Raw genomic sequence first — 6206 nt, forward strand, 5'->3', positions numbered from 1 at the left:
CTAACCCTAACCCTAACCCTAACCCTAACCCTAACCCTAACCCTAACCCTAACCCTAACCCTAACCCTAACCCTAACCCTAACCCTAACCCTAACCCTAACCCTAACCCTAACCCTAACCCTAACCCTAACCCTAACCCTAACCCTAACCCTAACCCTAACCCTAACCCTAACCCTAACCCCTAACCCTAACCCTAACCCTAACCCTAACCCTAACCCTAACCCTAACCCTAACCCTAACCCTAACCCTAACCCTAACCCTAACCCTAACCCTAACCCTAACCCTAACCCTAACCCTAACCCTAACCCTAACCCTAACCCTAACCCTAACCCTAACCCTAACCCTAACCCTAACCCTAACCCTAACCCTAACCCTAACCCTAACCCTAACCCTAACCCTAACCCTAACCCTAACCCTAACCCTAACCCTAACCCTAACCCTAACCCTAACCCTAACCCTAACCCTAACCCTAACCCTAACCCTAACCCTAACCCTAACCCTAACCCTAACCCTAACCCTAACCCTAACCCTAACCCTAACCCTAACCCTAACCCTAACCCTAACCCTAACCCTAACCCTAACCCTAACCCTAACCCTAACCCTAACCCTAACCCTAACCCTAACCCTAACCCTAACCCTAACCCTAACCCTAACCCTAACCCTAACCCTAACCCTAACCCTAACCCTAACCCTAACCCTAACCCTAACCCTAACCCTAACCCTAACCCTAACCCTAACCCTAACCCTAACCCTAACCCTAACCCTAACCCTAACCCTAACCCTAACCCTAACCCTAACCCTAACCCTAACCCTAACCCTAACCCTAACCCTAACCCTAACCCTAACCCTAACCCTAACCCTAACCCTAACCCTAACCCTAACCCTAACCCTAACCCTAACCCTAACCCTAACCCTAACCCTAACCCTAACCCTAACCCTAACCCTAACCCTAACCCTAACCCTAACCCTAACCCTAACCCTAACCCTAACCCTAACCCTAACCCTAACCCTAACCCTAACCCTAACCCTAACCCTAACCCTAACCCTAACCCTAACCCTAACCCTAACCCTAACCCTAACCCTAACCCTAACCCTAACCCTAACCCTAACCCTAACCCTAACCCTAACCCTAACCCTAACCCTAACCCTAACCCTAACCCTAACCCTAACCCTAACCCTAACCCTAACCCTAACCCTAACCCTAACCCTAACCCTAACCCTAACCCTAACCCTAACCCTAACCCTAACCCTAACCCTAACCCTAACCCTAACCCTAACCCTAACCCTAACCCTAACCCTAACCCTAACCCTAACCCTAACCCTAACCCTAACCCTAACCCTAACCCTAACCCTAACCCTAACCCTAACCCTAACCCTAACCCTAACCCTAACCCTAACCCTAACCCTAACCCTAACCCTAACCCTAACCCTAACCCTAACCCTAACCCTAACCCTAACCCTAACCCTAACCCTAACCCTAACCCTAACCCTAACCCTAACCCTAACCCTAACCCTAACCCTAACCCTAACCCTAACCCTAACCCTAACCCTAACCCTAACCCTAACCCTAACCCTAACCCTAACCCTAACCCTAACCCTAACCCTAACCCTAACCCTAACCCTAACCCTAACCCTAACCCTAACCCTAACCCTAACCCTAACCCTAACCCTAACCCTAACCCTAACCCTAACCCTAACCCTAACCCTAACCCTAACCCTAACCCTAACCCTAACCCTAACCCTAACCCTAACCCTAACCCTAACCCTAACCCTAACCCTAACCCTAACCCTAACCCTAACCCTAACCCTAACCCTAACCCTAACCCTAACCCTAACCCTAACCCTAACCCTAACCCTAACCCTAACCCTAACCCTAACCCTAACCCTAACCCTAACCCTAACCCTAACCCTAACCCTAACCCTAACCCTAACCCTAACCCTAACCCTAACCCTAACCCTAACCCTAACCCTAACCCTAACCCTAACCCTAACCCTAACCCTAACCCTAACCCTAACCCTAACCCTAACCCTAACCCTAACCCTAACCCTAACCCTAACCCTAACCCTAACCCTAACCCTAACCCTAACCCTAACCCTAACCCTAACCCTAACCCTAACCCTAACCCTAACCCTAACCCTAACCCTAACCCTAACCCTAACCCTAACCCTAACCCTAACCCTAACCCTAACCCTAACCCTAACCCTAACCCTAACCCTAACCCTAACCCTAACCCTAACCCTAACCCTAACCCTAACCCTAACCCTAACCCTAACCCTAACCCTAACCCTAACCCTAACCCTAACCCTAACCCTAACCCTAACCCTAACCCTAACCCTAACCCTAACCCTAACCCTAACCCTAACCCTAACCCTAACCCTAACCCTAACCCTAACCCTAACCCTAACCCTAACCCTAACCCTAACCCTAACCCTAACCCTAACCCTAACCCTAACCCTAACCCTAACCCTAACCCTAACCCTAACCCTAACCCTAACCCTAACCCTAACCCTAACCCTAACCCTAACCCTAACCCTAACCCTAACCCTAACCCTAACCCTAACCCTAACCCTAACCCTAACCCTAACCCTAACCCTAACCCTAACCCTAACCCTAACCCTAACCCTAACCCTAACCCTAACCCTAACCCTAACCCTAACCCTAACCCTAACCCTAACCCTAACCCTAACCCTAACCCTAACCCTAACCCTAACCCTAACCCTAACCCTAACCCTAACCCTAACCCTAACCCTAACCCTAACCCTAACCCTAACCCTAACCCTAACCCTAACCCTAACCCTAACCCTAACCCTAACCCTAACCCTAACCCTAACCCTAACCCTAACCCTAACCCTAACCCTAACCCTAACCCTAACCCTAACCCTAACCCTAACCCTAACCCTAACCCTAACCCTAACCCTAACCCTAACCCTAACCCTAACCCTAACCCTAACCCTAACCCTAACCCTAACCCTAACCCTAACCCTAACCCTAACCCTAACCCTAACCCTAACCCTAACCCTAACCCTAACCCTAACCCTAACCCTAACCCTAACCCTAACCCTAACCCTAACCCTAACCCTAACCCTAACCCTAACCCTAACCCTAACCCTAACCCTAACCCTAACCCTAACCCTAACCCTAACCCTAACCCTAACCCTAACCCTAACCCTAACCCTAACCCTAACCCTAACCCTAACCCTAACCCTAACCCTAACCCTAACCCTAACCCTAACCCTAACCCTAACCCTAACCCTAACCCTAACCCTAACCCTAACCCTAACCCTAACCCTAACCCTAACCCTAACCCTAACCCTAACCCTAACCCTAACCCTAACCCTAACCCTAACCCTAACCCTAACCCTAACCCTAACCCTAACCCTAACCCTAACCCTAACCCTAACCCTAACCCTAACCCTAACCCTAACCCTAACCCTAACCCTAACCCTAACCCTAACCCTAACCCTAACCCTAACCCTAACCCTAACCCTAACCCTAACCCTAACCCTAACCCTAACCCTAACCCTAACCCTAACCCTAACCCTAACCCTAACCCTAACCCTAACCCTAACCCTAACCCTAACCCTAACCCTAACCCTAACCCTAACCCTAACCCTAACCCTAACCCTAACCCTAACCCTAACCCTAACCCTAACCCTAACCCTAACCCTAACCCTAACCCTAACCCTAACCCTAACCCTAACCCTAACCCTAACCCTAACCCTAACCCTAACCCTAACCCTAACCCTAACCCTAACCCTAACCCTAACCCTAACCCTAACCCTAACCCTAACCCTAACCCTAACCCTAACCCTAACCCTAACCCTAACCCTAACCCTAACCCTAACCCTAACCCTAACCCTAACCCTAACCCTAACCCTAACCCTAACCCTAACCCTAACCCTAACCCTAACCCTAACCCTAACCCTAACCCTAACCCTAACCCTAACCCTAACCCTAACCCTAACCCTAACCCTAACCCTAACCCTAACCCTAACCCTAACCCTAACCCTAACCCTAACCCTAACCCTAACCCTAACCCTAACCCTAACCCTAACCCTAACCCTAACCCTAACCCTAACCCTAACCCTAACCCTAACCCTAACCCTAACCCTAACCCTAACCCTAACCCTAACCCTAACCCTAACCCTAACCCTAACCCTAACCCTAACCCTAACCCTAACCCTAACCCTAACCCTAACCCTAACCCTAACCCTAACCCTAACCCTAACCCTAACCCTAACCCTAACCCTAACCCTAACCCTAACCCTAACCCTAACCCTAACCCTAACCCTAACCCTAACCCTAACCCTAACCCTAACCCTAACCCTAACCCTAACCCTAACCCTAACCCTAACCCTAACCCTAACCCTAACCCTAACCCTAACCCTAACCCTAACCCTAACCCTAACCCTAACCCTAACCCTAACCCTAACCCTAACCCTAACCCTAACCCTAACCCTAACCCTAACCCTAACCCTAACCCTAACCCTAACCCTAACCCTAACCCTAACCCTAACCCTAACCCTAACCCTAACCCTAACCCTAACCCTAACCCTAACCCTAACCCTAACCCTAACCCTAACCCTAACCCTAACCCTAACCCTAACCCTAACCCTAACCCTAACCCTAACCCTAACCCTAACCCTAACCCTAACCCTAACCCTAACCCTAACCCTAACCCTAACCCTAACCCTAACCCTAACCCTAACCCTAACCCTAACCCTAACCCTAACCCTAACCCTAACCCTAACCCTAACCCTAACCCTAACCCTAACCCTAACCCTAACCCTAACCCTAACCCTAACCCTAACCCTAACCCTAACCCTAACCCTAACCCTAACCCTAACCCTAACCCTAACCCTAACCCTAACCCTAACCCTAACCCTAACCCTAACCCTAACCCTAACCCTAACCCTAACCCTAACCCTAACCCTAACCCTAACCCTAACCCTAACCCTAACCCTAACCCTAACCCTAACCCTAACCCTAACCCTAACCCTAACCCTAACCCTAACCCTAACCCTAACCCTAACCCTAACCCTAACCCTAACCCTAACCCTAACCCTAACCCTAACCCTAACCCTAACCCTAACCCTAACCCTAACCCTAACCCTAACCCTAACCCTAACCCTAACCCTAACCCTAACCCTAACCCTAACCCTAACCCTAACCCTAACCCTAACCCTAACCCTAACCCTAACCCTAACCCTAACCCTAACCCTAACCCTAACCCTAACCCTAACCCTAACCCTAACCCTAACCCTAACCCTAACCCTAACCCTAACCCTAACCCTAACCCTAACCCTAACCCTAACCCTAACCCTAACCCTAACCCTAACCCTAACCCTAACCCTAACCCTAACCCTAACCCTAACCCTAACCCTAACCCTAACCCTAACCCTAACCCTAACCCTAACCCTAACCCTAACCCTAACCCTAACCCTAACCCTAACCCTAACCCTAACCCTAACCCTAACCCTAACCCTAACCCTAACCCTAACCCTAACCCTAACCCTAACCCTAACCCTAACCCTAACCCTAACCCTAACCCTAACCCTAACCCTAACCCTAACCCTAACCCTAACCCTAACCCTAACCCTAACCCTAACCCTAACCCTAACCCTAACCCTAACCCTAACCCTAACCCTAACCCTAACCCTAACCCTAACCCTAACCCTAACCCTAACCCTAACCCTAACCCTAACCCTAACCCTAACCCTAACCCTAACCCTAACCCTAACCCTAACCCTAACCCTAACCCTAACCCTAACCCTAACCCTAACCCTAACCCTAACCCTAACCCTAACCCTAACCCTAACCCTAACCCTAACCCTAACCCTAACCCTAACCCTAACCCTAACCCTAACCCTAACCCTAACCCTAACCCTAACCCTAACCCTAACCCTAACCCTAACCCTAACCCTAACCCTAACCCTAACCCTAACCCTAACCCTAACCCTAACCCTAACCCTAACCCTAACCCTAACCCTAACCCTAACCCTAACCCTAACCCTAACCCTAACCCTAACCCTAACCCTAACCCTAACCCTAACCCTAACCCTAACCCTAACCCTAACCCTAACCCTAACCCTAACCCTAACCCTAACCCTAACCCTAACCCTAACCCTAACCCTAACCCTAACCCTAACCCTAACCCTAACCCTAACCCTAACCCTAACCCTAACCCTAACCCTAACCCTAACCC

Source organism: Ranitomeya imitator, chromosome 8 (genome assembly GCF_032444005.1).
Source record: "Ranitomeya imitator isolate aRanImi1 chromosome 8, aRanImi1.pri, whole genome shotgun sequence".
Taxonomy (NCBI): domain Eukaryota; kingdom Metazoa; phylum Chordata; class Amphibia; order Anura; family Dendrobatidae; genus Ranitomeya; species Ranitomeya imitator.